Consider the following 19728-nt stretch of genomic DNA (forward strand, 5'->3'; position numbering starts at 1 on the left):
TTTAGCCAGAAGCATGTTGTCACATAATGTGGGCATCGAAATTGCAGTTGCTTCTGCAAAGGTAATGGCAGCCGAAAGAAGTGAACTCTCATCAGGACTATATAGGTCAGATGAATCAGTAAAGGTGGATATAAGTCTCTGTAAATCCGGGCTGGCTGAGAGTTCTGTGCCAATCATGTTATTGATCCCCAAGGAAGTCGAATGTATTGCAACCCCCCGCCCAACAAATATCTCTGGAGGCCAACACACATCTTAGGTAGAGAGTGATTATTATATATGGCCGGCCTGTCAAACGAGACTCTTTCTTCAAGATCCTCATTATTAGTGGGCAGGGTAGGGAGAGCTTCCCAATATTTTCAGAGTGCTTAGGAGAGGAAACTAGGGATTTTGCTCTGAGATTCTATGTCATGATTAAGTTTATCTTTCTTAGATGCGGGGGGGGGGGTCACACATCCCTCTCTCTTTCCCTTTCCTTTTCCCTTTCATGGGTGCCAGCCAACAAGCACTTTTTGTAGCTACGCTCCAAAGGGAGTAGTTTCCACTCTTCATGTTGAACAATTACAAAGGTGATACAGGGAGATGCACTCACCAGTAACTTGCCAATAATGTGTCTTGTATGGTAGGAGCCCAAAAAGTTAAATTCCAGACGCTGGGCTCCAATCTCCTGTCCCGTTCACTGTACTTCCAATTCGGATGAGGGTGCCACTGCTCCTACGGCCAAACCGCAGACCACCGGAGACCACCTTTTGCTGCACCTTTCCGCTCTGTGTTCCTCAGAGTTAAAGGCTTTTTGAAAGCCAGCAGCAACAAGTGTCTTGCAGTTGCCCCGCCTCCACAAAAGCAAGAGAGAAAAGATTATCCACCGCAGACCACCTTTCACTGCACCTTCCGCTCCACGTTCCGCAGAGTTAATAGCTTTTTGATAGCCAGCAGCAGCACATGTCCTACAGTTGCCCCGCCTCCACAAAAGCAAGAGATAAAAGACTGTCCACTGCAGACCACCTTTTGCCGCATCTTCTGCTCTGCGTTCCGCAGAGTTGATGGCTTTTTGAAAGCCAGCAGCAGCAAGTGTCCCGCAGTTGCCCCGACCTCCACAAAAGGAAGAGAGAAAAAACTGTCCACCGCAGACCACCTTTCGCTGCACCTTCGGCTCAGAGTTCTGCAGAGTTAATGGCTTTTTGAAAGCCAGCCAGCAGCAAGTGTCCTGCAGTTATCCACCCTCCACAAAAGCAAGAGAGAAAGACTGTCCACCGCAGACGACCGTTCGCTGCACCTTCCGCTCCACATTCCGCAGAGTTAAAGGCTTTTTTGAAAGCCAGCTGCAGCAAGTGTCCCGCAGTTGCCCCGCCTCCAAAAAAGCAAGGGAGAAAAGACTGTCCACCGCAGACCACCTTTCGCCACACCTTCCGCTCTGTTTTCTGCAGAGTTAATGGCTTTTTGAAAGCCAGCAGCAGCAAGGGTCCAGCAGTTGCCCTGCCTCCACAAAAGCAAGAGAGAAAAGACTGTCCACCGCAGACCACCTTTTGTCGCACATTACGCTTTGCATTACGCAGAGTTAATGGCTTTTTGAAAGCCAGCAGCAGCAGGTGTCCCACAGTTGCCCTGCCTCCACAAAAACAAGAGAGAAAAGACTGTCCACGGCAGACCACCTTTCGTTGCACCTTCCAATCCGCATTCTGCAGAGTTGATGGCTTTTTGAAAGCCAGCAGCATCAAGTGTCCTGCAGTTGCCCTGCCTTCACAAAAGCAAGAGAGAAAAGACTGTCCACCGCAGACTACCCTTCGCTGCCCCGTCCGCTTTGCGTTCTACAGAGTTAATGGCTTTATGAAAACCAGCAGCAGCAAGTGTCCCACAGTTGCCCCGCCTCCACAAGAGCAAGAGAGAAAAGACTGTCCACCGCAGACCACCTTTCGCTGCACCTTCAGCTCAGCGTTCTGCAGAGTTAATGGCTTTTTGAAAGCCAGCAGCAGCAAGTGTCCTGCAGTTGCCAGTCTCCACAAAAACAAGAGAGAAAAGACTGTCCACGGCAGACCACCTTTCGCTGCACCTTCCAATCCGCATTCTGCAGAGTTGATGGCTTTTTGAAAGCCAGCAGCATCAAGTGTCCTGCAGTTGCCCTGCCTTCACAAAAGCAAGAGAGAAAAGACTGTCCACCGCAGACTACCCTTCGCTGCCCCGTCCGCTTTGCGTTCTACAGAGTTAATGGCTTTATGAAAACCAGCAGCAGCAAGTGTCCCACAGTTGCCCCGCCTCCACAAGAGCAAGAGAGAAAAGACTGTCCACTGCAGACCACCTTTCGCTGCACCTTCAGCTCAGCGTTCTGCAGAGTTAATGGCTTTTTGAAAGCCAGCAGCAGCAAGTGTCCTGCAGTTGCCCGTCTCCACAAAAGCAAGAGAGAAAAGACTTCCACTGCAGACCACCTTTCCCCACACCTCCCGCTCCGCAGAGTTAATGGCATATTTGAAAGCCAGCAGCAGCAAGTGTCCCGCAGTTGCCCCGCCTCCACGAAAGCAAGAGAGAAAAGACTTTCCACCACAGACCACCTTTCGCCACACCTTCTGCTCTGCGTTCCGGAGTTAATGGCTTTTTGAAAGCCAGCAGCAGCAAGTGTCCTGCAGTTGCCTCGCCTCTAAAAAAGCAAGAGAGAAAAGACTGTCCACCGCAGACAACCATTCGCTCTGCCTTTTACTCTGCGTTCTGCAGAGTTAATGGCTTTTTGAAAGCCAGCAGCAGCAAGTGTCCCACAGTTGCCCCGCCTCCACAAAAGCAAGAGAGAAAAGACTGTCCACAGCAGAACACCTTTCGCTGCACCTTCCGCTTCACGTTACGTGGAGTTAATGGCTTTTTGAAAGCCAGCAGCAAGTGTCCCGCAGTTGCCCAGCCTCCAACAAAGCAAGAGAGAAAAGACTGTCCACCGCAAACCACCATTAGCTGCACCTTCCGCTCCACGTTCTGATGAGTTAATGGCTTTTTGAAAGCCAGCAGCAGCAAGTGTCCCGCAGTTTCCCCACCTCCACAAAAGCAAGAGAGAAAAGACTGTCCACCGCAGACCACCTTTCGCTGCACTTTCCGTATTACTAATAAAACTCACTGTTTTGTGATTATGTATTGGGACTTCATATGTGTTATCCAGAGCGAGAACTATGAATTATTATATTCTATGGATTGAAGTTTCATTTAGTCCTACTACTCCAGTTCGTTTTCACACAAACTTGTTTTTCTTCTTCATAATTATTTCTTCCCCTTGAGTGAAAATCCCCTTGGGGATCACCTACAGCGCCCCCCTTTTTCTTCATGGCTTCAGTCTATGAAACACTTTAGGGGATTGACAGGCCTCCCAAGGTCCACTAAATAGTTCTCCTCGCCAAGTTGCTCCACAACCTTGTAAGGGCCTGACCACTTATACTGTCCGGCTGTGGCCTGATGGGGTTCATGATTAGGACTTCTTGGCCTGGGGGAAAATGCACATGTGAAGCTGTCTGATCATACCAATGTTTGACCAATGCCTGTCCAGCCTTCAACATGTCACTGGCCTGAGCCATCATTAAGACCATCTTCTTTCTCAAACCCAGCACATAGTCCACCACATTTGTAGTGACTGGAGGAGTGGGGAGCTCTCATCCTTCCGTGATTATAGGCAGTGGTCCCCTCACAGGATGGTTAAAGAGAAGCTCACAGGGACTGCAACCAACCCCTTGTTGAAGGACCTCTCTGTAGGCAAAGAGTTAGCACGGTAAAAGGAGATCTCACTTTCTCCTTTGGGGCTCAATCAATAGCTCCAATCATGTGTTTGAGAGTCCTGTTGAGCCTCTCCACAAAGCCATTTATCTGTGGATGATAAGCTGAAGAAAACCTATAGGAGACCCCACACTCCTTCCACATGGCTTGCATCTACTTGGACATGAAGTTGCTGCCTCTGTCAGATACAACTTCTTTAGGGGAAGCCAAGGCAATGCTTTAGCAACTGACCTGAGAGTTACTGTGTTTTAAGTGGGATGGCTTCAGAATATCTGGTGGCATGGTCAACTAACACCAAAATAAACCTGCTGCCAGAGGATGTTGGAGTGTCAAGGGGACCAACAATGTAAATCCTACCCTCTGAAATGGTACACCCACTACAGGGAGTGCTACCAATGGAGCCTGAATGGTTGCACCACTTTTCCCATAGATCTGCTTAGTGACGCTACTCCTGCAGTAGCTTTCTGTCTGGACCCCCATCTTGGGCCAGTAGAAGTGCCTGGCTAACCTCTGCTTAGTCATTTTGATGGCAAGATGACCCGCAAGAGGGACCTCATGAGCCAACTGCAGGAGGAAGGGTCTCACTTGAAGGGAGACCACCAACATCCTATGGTCTCCTTCAGTGAACTCTTTGGGCTCACTATATAGGAGCCCACCTTCCCAATAAATCCAATGTTTTCCAGGAGGTTAACCCTCACGCTGTGAACAGGCCTGTCTCCTGAGACCTTCCAAAGATGGACACCCACGTTGGCCCTTACGAAAATCAGCCCTGTCAGCACGACCTTCAGAAAGCAAGCTCTGAAGTTCAGGATGGTCATGGGGGTTGAGAGCTTCAGGCAGCCCCTCTTCGTCAGGTTCATGGGCTTGGCCCACCACCTTCACCTAAGTGGTAGGCGAGTTAGGTGAATATTCTCTTTCCCTCTTTTTTGTTTCTTTACTCCCTCAGACTTGGGTATCTACTTTGGCTTTGGCTCAGCCTTGGACTTAACCAGGGCAGCCTTGTTCTGAGATCTAGCACAGGGCCATTCTGCTGTTGTATCTCCCACAAGACCCAAGTCTCTGAGATCATTTCCCAACAGAACTCTCCCAGGGACTTGCCTCTGAACACTCACAGGTATCCTAACTACTCCACCATTCATAGCTAGGGTTACAGGCATAACTGGGATTGGGAGGGGGTTCCCTTAGCCAACCTGGTGGGCACCAGAGGGACCCTGGCTAGCTCCTCTGGGTTTACCAGTGTGGGATCCACCAGAGTTCTGCTGGCCCCGTGTCCCTAATGGCAGAGGTTTCTACACCATTCATCATGGCATTATCCTTAAATTAATGATTTGTGTTATCAGGGATGGTGGCCTATGCCTATGCCTCAGCTATTCTAGGTTCTCAGGATCCCAGGGAAACTAAGACTACTTCTGATCCTATCTCACAGGCTAAGGAATCTGAAGAGAAGGATGCCCATGTGAATACTTCCTCCTCATCATGAGTGAAGGCCACATTCACAAAGTGGGCCCCCAAGGTTTTGACCTTACATCTGGGGTCCCCCTTCATATGGTCATTGGCCCCACAAGTCACACAAGATCCACTGGGTCTTGGGACATGGGGAGGCTTAGAATAACCAGAGTTGTGCTTGGGATAATTAGTCCCACTACCCTGTACATAGTCACGTGGCTTACCCTTTTAAAAACCTGTTATGGCCCTGTTGGGAAGGAGATTTTTCAGATGGCCCACCCTCTTTCTCTGTTTGCTTCTTTTCCTCTTCCTGCTTTCCAGAAGCAAGCTTGTCCTTATGGGACACCCTGTGGGATTACCATAAATCTGCTGCAGTGGCCATCTTCTTAGGAAATATCTCCTTAGAGTCCACCAAATGCTGCTTAAGCTCAGGGGAACATGAGGCACAAATATGTTCAAGCATTACCACATTAATCATGCCCTCATAAAGGGTGACCTTAAAACCTTCCACCCAACCAGTCAAGTGTTTTAAAGATTCAGTAACATATGTGACCCCTTCTCTTTTCTTGTACTCTCTGAATCATTTCAAGTATTGGGCAGGAGTCTTCCCAAATTTTAAGTTCAGGCTTTGATTCGATTTTGCAAAATGTTTTCTGTCGGCCTTTGACATTTCCACAATGGCACTGCAGCCAGAGTGGGGTAGTCGACTGAGCAACCATGAAATCTTGTCAGCATCTAATACTTCTTGCACTTCACATACATACTCAAAAGCAGTCAGCCAGTCCATTATGTCATTTGTCTCATCATATACTGTGAAGGCATCATAAAGTATGACACAGACAACAGAATCAAGATTAAAAAAGGAATTATGATTCAAAAAGGTAATTTACTAACTCAAATGTCAGGATGGTAGAAGGCCTAACTTGCCCTATGCTAAGGTTAGATTTCCCTACCTGAACAAAACTAAGGAAAGTCTGAGTCAAAGAATTCAACTTAAAAGTCTATGGGCCTCATTATGACTTTGGAGGCAGCCACGCCCTTATTATTAAGGGCGTGGCTGCCTCCAAAATCGTGTCCGGGTCCGGGTTCCCTGAATGGGGAAATACCGGGCCATTCTGACTTTGGCGGGCCCAGTATTTCCTCCTTCAGGGAACCCGGACCCGGTCCTTCCCCTTTCCCATTCGAGCCCCCATAGGGCTCAATGGGAATGTGGAGGGAGCTAACAACGGGCCTGTTAATAATGGGTAAAACCGGACATCCAGGGCGGGTCCCGCGAGGGAACCTCGTGATAGGGCGGAATGGGATTAACGGCGCCAGCACCATTACCAGTGCCGTTAATCGGATTCCGCCCACCTCGTAATGAGGCCCTATCTGTTTCTAAAACCTATACTTGCCCTCACAACTAAAGCTAACCAATGTGAAGGGATGTCAATAATCAAATAAATGTTGATCAACACAAAGTTCTGAGCTGCTTCCAGCTCTCAGCTTCATCTTCAGCTCCCCTTCCCCAAGTTCAAGAAAGTTCCACAAAGGTCTCAGTATTACCTCTCTCCCAATCAAGGTAACAGTTCCACACAATCCTTGGAGTTCTGTTCCCCAAGTTCCAAATACCACAGTTCAAAGAAAAGATGGGCTTGAGGCTTCTTTTCGAGACAACAAGTATAACTCCTCACGTCTCAGGAGACCCCTCCCCAAGAATTCAGTTCTGCTAAGTATACCGCTTTCAATCTTTTAAACAATAAGATTCTTCCTTGGTTAATTCCACAGTGTCTTTTGGCTATCACAGTTCACGGCTCACTGGTCTAGGTGCAGTTGTCAGACCACACAGTCTACCCATCACAGGTCACGCAAACAGGATCCCTCTCTTTGTTGGCCTCTTGGCTTTGGTGGATAATGTTCACTCTCCTCTGACCTCTCCTTGTAATTGTAATTGTTTATTTATAAAGCGCTTATACACAAGTGAAGTGCTTCAAAGAGCTTCAAGGCGGGAGGGGAATAAAGTCATTCTTAGGACTTGAAGTTTCCGAATGATCTAACAAAAAATGACTAGCATACTAGGCCTGACGGCATTACTACCAGCGCAAGTGCATGACATGAAGGAAGCGGAGAAAGGTGGGAGGAGAGGGAGAAGAACATAGAGTCCATAAAATACTGTACTAGGCCAAAAATATTTCAGATAGTGCAAGTGCATGACAAAGAGTGAGGTGATAAGGGGGGGATGGAGAAGGAGAAGAACATACAGAAACGAAACAAAAAAATACCATACTAGGCCTGGCAAACTAGGCCTAGTGCATTCTGGTAATGTAAGTTTCACAGACAGGAAGTAAAAGGGAGTGGGAGGGGAACAGGTGTGCCCAGTCCAGCAGGGAGGTTACCCTTCTCATGGAACAAATTCCAGAAGTGTAGTAGTGGTGAGCAGAGTGCAGAGGGCCAAAGGCAAGTGCAAGGACTGGCTGGGGAACCTGGGACCTGTGAACCTCTGGAGGTGCACCAGGTGAACAGTCAGCAGAATGGAGCGGAGTTAGGGAAGAGAAGGAGGAGGGAAGTAGGCAAGAATAGAGAGGAGCTTTGCAGGGAAGATGGAGAGAGAAAGAGGAAGAGAAGATGAATATCCTTGGTAGCCTTCTGGCTCTACCAGAAAACGTCCGACACCTCCCAGCAGTCATTGGCCTTGCTGCATGTATTTATTTACAAAGTTCACTTTGTGGTGGTCTCACTCTTGCCCTACCTTTATATGGCACTCTTTCATACTGGTGCCCACTTTATGTGTGTTATTGTCATATGGGCTCTTTCCCTTTTGTGGTTCTTGGTTACTTGCTTTTCCCAAAAAGCTGTGCTCAGTTTTATATTAAACAAGTTTAATTGAGAGGTTTACTATGTTGATATTCACCAGATATTCAAAAGTGCTCAACTTCATGTTTTCACTGAGTTCGGTTTAGAAAAGGCTCAATATGCTGAAGTTCAAATTTCATTCAATTCAGTGTTTAATAAAAGCACAACCATTTTCAATTTCAAGTTCCCATTCGATTCGGTATTCAATATGCCATTTGGGTGTTTATTTTCATGTTTTCCCATATGTTCGATAAAGAATTATGGTCCCACCACCCGATACGAATGCCTCTGGCTGCCGAGTGCCTCTCCTGAACCTCACCGGTCTGCGGCATGGTTCCGCTGCTTCTCCCAGCCTCTCCAGGTGCTGGGTTGGCTGATGCGAGCCCTGCTCGTTCTCCAGGACTGGTCTCTGCCGCGCCAGTTGCTCCACTACTTCCTCCGGGCAGCAGCCAGCCTCCCACTCTATCTCACAGTCCTGAAACCCCAGCTACTGGCGCCTTTTGCCACAGAGGCCCCTGTCCCTAAAACAGCCTATCGCCCAACCTGCCTTAGGCTGGGCAAGTTTCCTAGGCTTCGTACCAGAGTTCTGGCTCCTGCACAGACACCGCACCGGCTGCCCCCTCCAGACACGGGTCTCCTGCTGGTCTCCTTCCCACAGGTCTCCCTTTATGCACCTGCAACCTGTCAAAGGGTTGCAGGTGTGGACATCCGGTTAGATTTGTCTGTCCATGATTAAGAGAACATGCCTGAGCTTCACCACTCTTTGCAGGCATCTTCCTCGTCCCAGTGGTGACATGGCCTAGTGTGCATTACTGTCCGTCTCCTCTACTTCGTCTCAGTACTGTCAAGTGTTACATGTGGGGAAATGAGGGGCACTGCTTTATAATAGCCCATACATGTTGGGGTGGGTTAGTTGGTCATCAATGGGAAAAAGGGGATACCATGTCTCGCCCGAGGGCACATCACTCCCAATCCTCAAGGACTCTCCACCCAGGTTATCCTCCCTCGCTTCTCCACCTCCAGGGTCAGGATCCAAAAGTGATGGCCTTTCCCTGGTCACCTGAGCAGAGGATCCAAAGGGAGTAGGAGTGACAATACCCTCTGGTTTCTCACAACACACTGAGCAGAATCTTATGAAATCTAGGATGTGAGGAGGTACCACAACCATTCCCAGACCCACTTTACTTTACTTTACTTTAATGTATTTATAATACGCACCAGGTGACCCTGGGGCTTAAGGGTGCAAACAAACACATAGGACATAACATAAACAAGGCCTGAAGTAAGACACACACAAACAAATCAAGGGCCAAAAGACACACAGAAAAAACAGCCATCACCGCAACCTGCAAATCCCAAGAACATTATATGAACAATAAAGTCTTCAGCTTCTTTCTAAATATTGCTGTCGATCTCAATTCCCACAGGTCTGGCGAGATTGCATTCCAGGCGTTGTTGCTGTCTTGAGGAGCTGTTGGCAGCTTGAGGCTTGGCAAGCTCCAACTGATGTTACCTATCTTTCTGTTTATCCACATTTTCCATCTCCGGCTTAGCCATGTTGAACTCAAGTTCCTTTTCTCTAAGCCTAAGCGTTTGTCTCTTGAGTTCCAACACAACCTCAGCCTCAGAGGTAACAGATGACACACTGGACTGAACATCAGCCTCCTCATCCTCTTTCTCTATGATGGCAGCAACAGACACATCATGACTGTAACTGGGAGCAGCCCCAGCACCTTCTGCACTATCATAGGAGGGGAGAGGCATAATTCTACTTTCCTGCCAATATACAATATTTTGGACCAACTCTTTTTTGTGCCAGACATAGTAATACCTCTCTCAGCACACAGCCTTCTTAATGTTTCGGGTTTAGAAGCACCTAAAGTAATAGCAGTGACTGATTCCATTTCATAAGCTTAGCAGGTGGTTTACTATTGCTAGCTGACAAAAGTCACTGAGTTACTGTGTAACTGTAACTCAGGTATTACAGCAGTGTGTAACACCAAAGTACCTCAGTTCTTCTCCTCGCCGCTGTACATCAATTTGTCAGAATGGATTTCTAAACTCTGCTCCGGTGAATACAAGTTTTGGAGGCCACCCTTATTAGTGAAACAGGGGATGCTTCTTGGAAGATAGCCAGACCAATTCACAGTAGCTTGGAGAGCGGTCAAGGATAAGTCATAGGAGGAGTGAGGATGATCAGAGGTCTTTGATGAGAAAACACAGTGAAACACCAGAAATTGCCATTAGACAGAAGAAAATATACAATTTATTAGGCCCAACCATAAACACACGTGAATAATATGAAGCAATAGGAAAAATACCACGCAAGCAACGCATTATATAAAATATATACAGTCACTGGAGTCAATATAATAACATTGGAAACTCCAGTGATACCTGTAAGGGAAAAGAGCAGGCAATCTTTAAAGCACCGACAATCTTCACAAATGGAAAACCCGAACTTTATAAGTGCAACTCTACGGTGAATGGATCCTTGTCGTTAATGTTCGATTCGCACCTAAAAGGGCGAAGTCATGCGTAAAAGTCACAAAGTTCCTTTCTAACGAGCTGGCAAAGTTGGGGACATGATTCAGAGGGGTGAAAACAGGTTCCAAGAGTCAGGGAGGGTCTGCTGCGATGAACAAAGCTATCCCCAACTTTCAGAGGGCTTTAGGAAGCGGAGGCTACCCAAGCCAATGAGAGGACCACAAGGGATCCTCTGTGCGTAAAATACAATGGATGAACAAGGGGACAATGGTAAATGGTTGCAGTACTCACTGCCCTTAGCTCGGTTTTGGTCCAAACTTGGCACATCTGGAGACGGGGTCATCAGAGGTTCAATTTCCCACCCTTGGTTTGGCTTCAAAGTGCAGAGGCACTGCGGTTGCAGATGCGGGTCTGGTTGCAACAGGAGCTGTATCTCTTGGTTCGGTTGAAGAAAAAGAAAACACTAATGCAGCTGGTTTCAGGGCCAAGATGGAACGTGAGAAAACCACCTTCAGCGACCGTCACTGTCACACAGCGACACAGGGGCACCCAACCCTTGCGATCTGAAGCAACCTTCTCTCTCTTGGCCCAAAGCGCCTGGGATGACGCAATTCACTGAAAAGGTGCTTTGCAGTGCAAGCTATGATTCCCCAAGTTTCGAGGCAAAACTCGATGCAGTGATGCTCCTGCATGGGTGCCAAGTTTTGAGTTGGACAGTCCACTGGATGGCCCAGGGACACTTCCAAACAGGCTCTTTTGCAAGGAAACCACGAAGCATCGAGAGTGATTATTCCCACCAACCCAAAGGTTCAAAGCACCTTTGCAGGTTTTCCCAGATCGAGGGCAAAGCAGGACTCGACCAGGACAACACCGGACCCAGGGTGCCAACCATCTTCATCACCTCTTTGTATTGTCCTTTGTTCTGCTCGGCTCTTCCAGATACTTGTTTCCGTCCACAGGCCAATTCGGAGCTGCTGCTGATTTGCGGGTCTACATTCAGGACCCCATCTCATATCCAGAAGTCCGGCGAGTGCTCGCCCCCAGCCGGCCAATGAGAAGATCTTCCCCACTCATGCAAGCTAGCAGTGGTCTAGTCTGGGGTCACTGCTGCTCTCATGTTCTCGTGTACACCAGACATCCTGGCACCAGTATTGTGGATTGGGACCAGACAGTCCCAATCTACTTCCTGGGTACCCAAACACATAGCCTGCAGCAACTCACGAAAGAAGCGGCTCTCACGGGCAATTGAATGTCCAAATAAGGAAGCCACGGGCCATGACGGTCATGGGGAAGGCCAAAGGACAAAATGGCCAAAGGACTAGACAAAATACCTCGTGGCACGGCCATGACGGGCACTAGCCACAGTCATGAGTCAAACGTGGTAAGAACGGAATGGCTAGTGAAAAAGTTGTAAAAGTACAAGAAAAGGCTTCTGCTGCCACCAGTCCATTCATAGGCACATTGTTCAATCACCAAAACATCCTTAGTGTGTGATTAGTGCTGGAAACACAAGGACCGCATTGCGCGGTATAGTAATGTACATTGCACAATTAAAAATGTTACCGAAAGTGGTAACAAAGTCAAAAGAATAATAGAAACGAAGTTTCTCAGTACTAACAGCCTGAATGACATTTAAGTTTCCTGTAACAATGAGCAAAAGCCCAGGGGAGCGCAGCTGAGGGCTATTCTCCACTGGCAAAAGTCAGGCCAGGATGTTGTAATAAAGGTAAAAGGTTTGGTCGGTCCACAAATATAGAGGGAAAGATGCATTTAGAGATGTTTTCCCTAACAGGTGGTGATACTGTATCACACTAGTGGGAGATGTTTATTTCTATTTACATTTTTGGTGTGTATGTACATAAATCCTGTGAATCATATTTCTTGAGTCTGGTTTTTCCTGGCTAGAAATCCAGACACACCGTCATGTCTCTGCACCTCAACCCTTCTGCTTGAATTTGGCTCAGCAAGAGGCAGAGATTCTCTACTGTCTTTTGTGTGTTTTGTCACATCTTCACTGGTATAAAACATTATCTAGTCTCCAGTTCTATTCTCTCCCTCCTCTCCCAAGCAAGTCCTATGTATACACTTGGTGAGTTTGCCATTCCTACCAGCCTCGGTAATATGGCTCCTGGCTAGAAAGACTCTGATCACAAGCCTTATATATTATCTTTAGTGGGCTTGCTAGTACAGACTGACTGCAGGCTAGCCTATCGCTTTTCTTACTTTGAGCTATCAGCTTTCTTTGGGTCTTTAGGTATTACTCCAACCAGTCTCTGGTCCCATCGAGGGCTCTCAGTTGCACTATGCTCAGTAACTTGTTTGTTCCCAAGCTATGGTTCCGCAGGTCTCGCCCTTTACCTCAACCCCCCCCCCCCTCCACCGCTTACCAGTTATCCCTCTTGGTTTGGCCAATGCAGACATATAACTCTGGACCAACTTGTCTACTGCCACAGCCTTCCTTCGATTTGTTTTCTCTTTTGCTTCTGACAATATCATACTTCCTCTTTCTCCGTTTCCTCTCCATTCTTGCTCTCTCTCCCCTGTGCCTTCTCCAATGCCTCCTTGGTCCATAACTGCCTTGCTTCCTCTCCTTTTTTAAGTTTGCCATCCTCCAATTCCTTCCTGCCCCTCACCAGTCTTTTTCTCCCTTGACCCTCCCCTTCTCCAACCTCTCCTTCCTTACCATTCACCTTCCTCCTCCCTGCGTGTTTGATCTCTCTAGATTTGTATTGTTGCTAACCTTCTCCAATCTCCCTTACTCTGGTAGATTCTGGTCCCTTTTTATGTTGATCCTAAGGTATTTGTCTGAGGACTTAGTCACAACCCATGTTTGTTTTCTTCACAACCCATGTTTGTTTTCTAATCTGATAATGAAGTGGAAATCCAAAATTCCACCATTTGAGGCAACAAAGCAACAAAGCAACAAAGCATGGTGCCACAATCCTGGAGTCAGGGGACCCGGTCACGTTGGCTGCCTGCTTCTGTTATGGTCCCTGCCGGTTTGCTATTGTTCCTTCTGCTTTATTCCCACTACTCCTCCACCAGCTTACATACTTTTTTCTAATTAATCTTTTGAATGTTCACAAGTGAAAACCGTGAACCGTTCAGAGAAATGAAAGCCACTCTGGATTAAATATCTTCTTGTCTGTGTTTTGGGTGCATCTGTGTGTCAAAACTACTGATGCCGGGAATGAGGGACAGACTTCGGGGATCCTCTATGTTCCTCCTCCAGCGTTCGCATGACAGACTGGGCTGGCTGCATGGCTCCCACGGTCCCCCGCATTGTATTCCGTAGCCGCAGGATTGTGAGGCCACCCCATGGGGAGTAAATTGGAAATTGAATGTGGCTTTTCCTTGTTTGGCTTTGACTGATAACAAGCAGGTGACAAACAATTCAGCATAGATATCAGTGAAGAAACTCACAACACAAATTATTTTAAAAATATATTTTGTAATGGTTTGTGTAGCTTCTTCTATGGACACCGCCACACCCCACCACACCTTTCTGAAGCATGTTCCCTTCCCCACCCCACTTCTGTATCCATCTCCCGAGCCTTGGTCAGAGCGTGGAAAGAAAAGCATGAATAATGCAGCAAATCCGCAGAGTGAAGTGACCAAAGAGAGGGATGTCAGAAGCAGTCTCAGGGGTCGCTGATATGTCTGTAAATAATTAGATGAAGGTGCATTCAAAGCACGCTGCTACCACCACCATATAATTAAAATACCACAATATCTTTATGCTTCTCTGCTCCTCCATCCAATTACTATTTTCCATAGGGAACTCACCCCTCCTTCGTGCTGCCTCTTGCCTGTTTGTCTGTTGACTGTTGACTCAAGCTTCTTCTCTGTCCCTTGTCAGTCAACTGTGAGTACAATTTAGATGTGCAATATGTCACTCTGCCACCATTCCTACAAACCCTTGGTGTCCCCATAATACCACAGGTCGACTGGAAATCCGAATTCAGCATGTACTTGGAGGCCATTGATGGCCTAGAATTTACTCCAAAGCAGTCTGCCAGATGCTTGGAAGCAGTAAAAACAGAGACCAAAGAAGAAGTTGTGTTATCTTATGCTATGTCATTAGTCTTTTATACTGGACACATCACCATCGTAGTGGTCTTAAAGTGCCCAGCATTGTCTGTCTAGAGGCAAATTGTGGCCACACCCAGGAAGAAGGTGTGTACAATAAGGAAAACCAGAAAACAAGATGTGAAATTGTGAGAAGACAAAGCAACTAGATCAAATACAACTTCTAAAATGATAAAAGATCACTTCCCAGAGGAAATGTGAGGACATGCTGTAGGTTTGGCAGCAGGTTGTATATTGCCAACCACAGAGAAACTTATGCATGTAGCAAAGAGTGCATGAACTACAGCATAACTACACACTTTGTCAGTGTGTGCAATGCAAAATGTACCAGAACTGCAGCAGTAGTTGATGAAGAAGATGCAACTTCTGAAGCTGGTTGTGATGTGGTCACGTGGCGTGATGGCAATGTCCCGATGTTGCGTGTGGTTATAAATAAAGGGGGCGGTCCTGTGACAAGAAAGTGTGCGCCGGGAACCCGATACTGCAGGATCTGTGTCTGTGTGTTCCTTTGAGGGATGGGTGGGACAAGTCTTGCATGAAGGAGTCCTGGGGCAATGCAAACCAAAACATTGGTGACGAGGATGCAGCTGGGCAGGGGGTAAGACGTTCTGACGCTGATTGTGCCTCCGGTGGCCTGATCTGATGCCTGTCAGGTGCATTCATCACTGCAGTAAGGCAAACACCGTCTTTTTGTGATTCCAACAGCAGCGGCTCCCCACGTGGAGTGCTTGTGCGCCGTCTGGGCAATTTTTGGAACCCACAAGACAATCCCACACGGCAATAGACTACAGGCAGGGCCACAAGAGCCCTTCCCCCCACCCAAAAAAAGAAATTCTGTCTCTTTTACACTGGTATTTTGGCCTGTTCTCATTCCCACTGGCTTATTGACTGAAGTGGCAGTGGCACTGCATTGGAAAGGCAGATGTGCCTTATATCAAGGCGTAGTTACCCAGAGGGAGCAGAATGTGTGCGCCACAGCGTTTGACATGGTCCCCGAAGTGTGTCAGCAGGTGCAGGTTGCAGCCTTCTCTCACGTAGGAGGTGCCTGTGCGATCTGCGACCATGAGTGATGAAGATGATCACCAAGCAGCTGGGCAAGGCGCTGCAAGGCCCCCTCAAGCAAGAAGAACACAAAATCAACAGGGTACACTGGCCCGGTGCCAATATTTGACATTTCAGACAATCCCTAAAGGCTGGAAAATGGTTGCTTTGGATAGAGAAGTTGAACATGCATTTTAGAGCAACCGGCGAGACGGATGATGAGACCAAAATTGCAACCCTTATATACTCCGCTAGGTCGGAGGTTCACAAGATCTTCAAATCCTTCACTCCCATTGCCAACTCCATTCAGGATGCAAAAGACAGCCTCAAAGAACTTTTTTTGCTGCAGGCTAACAGGATTATGAACGGTTTATTATGTGCAGCACCAAGCAGAAGGAGGAATCTCTGGATCATTTTTTGGCTGGCTCCATCATCTGGCAAGTACCCATGCATGGGAAAATGAGGAAGGCATGGTGAGAAACCAACTGATACAAGGGTGCGCTTCAGAGAAGCTGCGCCGCCAAGTGCTGCATGAGTCTGGTCTGTCGTTAGCCTGCATTCTAGAAATGGGCAGATCATACGAACTGGCGGAAAGCCACGCCACAAAAATGGGCACTGCGATTCATTAGCTTAAAGTGGAGGAAGCTTGTGTGATTGGGCACCCGCAAACTGCTAACTAGGCAAGACCTAGATGGAACACGAGGAGAACAGAAAACCTGTTCCCCTGCCCCAACTGTAGCTATGACCTTCCACACGCAGGGGAGAGGCCAGCGAAGGAGAGAGTATGCAGAAGCTGCGGAACAGCGGGTCACATTGCGAGGATGTGTAAAGCTCTGACACCCGTGACTATTCCCAGAGGGCCCAGCAGGACACCCAGTGACACTCCAAGATAGCAGAGGCAAGTGGCAATTGTCGAACAAGAGGCACCAAGTCAAGACCTGGCAGAAGAGGTAGAGGAGGATGACAAAATCCTTTTCATCTCAAGCATAGACTCCATAAAGAAAAAGAGGAGACAACCCATGTGCACAGTATCTGTGGAAGGAGCGAAAACGACAGTGCTTGTAGACACGGGAGCGTCGGTGTGTGTGATGGTGAACCGCCAGTACGAAGCACTCCCAGGGCCTCCAGCTCTGACAAAATCCCGGGCGAAGATTTTTACTTTTGGCGGCACCCAACCGATACCCCTCATAGGTATGTTCATCACCAAAGTAGCCCATGAAGGGAAGGAAATTAGGGCTAAATTCTTTGTCACCGACATAAGTACTCACTATTACTGAGCTGTGCGGCAGCAGAGGCCCTTGGAATCGTGAATTTCGCGTTCAGCGTTTATGCTGAAGATATCAACGAGGTTGCTGAGAGGTTTACGGGATGAACCCATCAAGCTGCACATCGATGAAGCGGTACACAAGACCGCACTGAAAAACACCAGAATTCCTTTCCATCTCAGACAGCAGGTAGAACTGGAATTGCAGAAACTGGTGAGACTGGACATCATAGAAAGAGTGGAAGGACTCACCTCATGGGTATCCCCCATCATCGTGGCAAGCAAACCATAACGCTGGTGATGCCATTAATCGCTTTGTGAAAGCATTGCAAAAAGTTGAAACCATACTTCAACATTTTAATACATGCTAATCAAGTTACGTTGCTAGCAGTCTCTGGTTTGAACCCTTCTACCAAAAGTGGGTATGTTGCATCATTTCATATTAAAAAAAACAAGAATCTGTTGAACCAGGCATTGCCCCAGGTTGCCATGCGGGCCACACAAAACACTGTCATAACAATGGGCCTCATCATGAGTGTAGCAGTAATTCCAATTAAATATTCTTAGCATCATCACTTGGTGGTGTAGATTTACTGGGGCATTACTATTGGTGGTAGGGCAGTGTTAACCCCCATTTTGGAACTCCATGGGGATTATGTCGGATTTACCTGCAGCAGTAACTCTGTTAATCAGCTAATGTTGTTTAGTTAGTTGCGAGCCTCGGTTTCCCCTTTTAAATTGCTGTTTTTCGGTTTTGCCTCGGTTGTATTTTGCCACACTTGAATTGTGTCTAACTAGGGCACCTCATTGAGATTGCATCACACATAGCCTCACACATTTGACTTGCACACTATTTGACTACACCCTATACTAAACATACATCACCCTCGGGCTGAGCACCAACACCCATAGAATACAGATGGGTCCCACAAAATATATCCGGTCTAATTGTTCACATAACTCGACTCTTTTGACAAATTGACACAGCACCCATCACACACCTTAGATTAGGGGCTGCTCTTAGGACCCATCCATTCCCTACCTATCTTCGATCAGGCTATAAATGCACACATGCATTTTACTACTCCTTTTGCTACTTCACTACTCAGACTACGGTCTTCCAAAGGGCGTTCATCCTCACACCGCTTTGAGGCCCTACCAATGGCAGTAGGCGCTATACAAATGCCAAATAGCATACCATAAAATAACAACGAAGAATTTAACTTGCATGCTTGAGATCAATCCTCCCTTTAACCTCCACTATCGGAATTTGGTGATGCAGCAAAGTGGTGGTAAAGTGGCTTGCGCTAGTTCCATTTCTGCAATTTTACCGCTATTGCTTTTACTGAATTATGATGAGGCCCGTTGGGCCTCATTACAAGTTTGGAGGTAGCCATGCCCCTTAAGAAGGGCATGGCTACCCCCAAACTCGGTTCCTGGACCGGGACCGGGTCTCGCAAAAGGGGATTTACCGGGCCATTCCGACCTTGGAGGGTCCGGTAATTCCCATTCGAGGGACCCGGACCCGGTACGTCACCATTCCCATTTGAGCCCCCATAGGGCTCAATGGGAATGGGGAGGATGGTAGCAGCGGTACCGTTAATAACGATACCACTGCTACCATCCTGGTCTGCTCGTGGGGGCCGCTCTGCACGCCTGGTCTGACCAGGCATCCAGAGCGGCACCCCGAGCAAACTAGGAATGTTGCGGCGAGGTAACAAAGCGCCGGTAGCACGACCGGCGCCTTAGTTTCCTTACCGCAACACTCCTAATGAAGCCCATTGTGATTTAAACTTGAAAGGCTGCAAAGCAAAGGGTAATGCATATGTACTTAGCATCCAAGTAACACTGTGCACCGGAGTCCGGCAGATGTATGGCTCTATATTTGATACACACGCTGACACACTGAAGAACTATGTGCATAAGATCATTCAAGGCAAAAGGGGCAATCCCAGTGAAGCATTCTGATATCCCTGTGCCAATCACAGCACATCAGCAACTCAAAGGACTACTGCGAGGGCTAGTACGGATAGAAGCCACTAAGTGGCTCAGCACAGCGGTCCTCATCAGAAAAGCAGGAGTCATAATCCTCTGCCTTGTGTGAATTTTACGAGTTTGTACAGCACCATAGTCATGAGCTAATTCCCTTCACTCAGTATTACTATTGATCCCCAAAAACGCCACATTCATGGCAAAGCTGGATGTACGAAATGCATAACACCAGACATGACTTCACTCGATTTCTAAAAGTCTTGCATTATTTCTCACACCTGAGGGAGTTTTTCAAAACACCCGGATAACAGTTGCCATGTCTTTGCTGACCTCCGTCTTCCAGAGGCTCTCACACACCTTCTAGAAGGGGCAAAAGACGTACTTTTCTACCAAGGTGGCATTTTGGAGAATAGAGAGACACCATTGAAAACGCACTGAAAAGGATTCACCCCAGAGATACGAACTTTCAGTTGTAAGGGTAAGAGGAAAGGCAACATTTATTGTAAGGATGGCCTCCACACGTTGCTTGATTGATATCAAAGTAGTTTATTAACAAGATGTTTCAACAATAAAGACCCCCAACCTGTACCCAGCACAACAGCAAGCCAACGTGCGCTAACCAAGTAATAACATTCTAAACAGGATCTGGACACTCCATATTCCACTCCAGAATCCCACACCCTCCCAAGTACATACATCACAACACATCTCCCCCTTTACAAACATACACACAAACACACACACTAGCAACTATGTACAAGAGGCGCAATGTCATACTGCGCATTATCATGAAAATAAATACGTAGGAATGTGAGGTGCAAAGCTGCCGGGGTAGCTAA

Source organism: Ambystoma mexicanum, chromosome 1p, assembly GCF_040938575.1.
Source record: "Ambystoma mexicanum isolate Mex_15411 chromosome 1p, UKY_AmexF1_1, whole genome shotgun sequence".
In the NCBI taxonomy this organism is placed as follows: Eukaryota; Metazoa; Chordata; class Amphibia; order Caudata; family Ambystomatidae; genus Ambystoma; species Ambystoma mexicanum.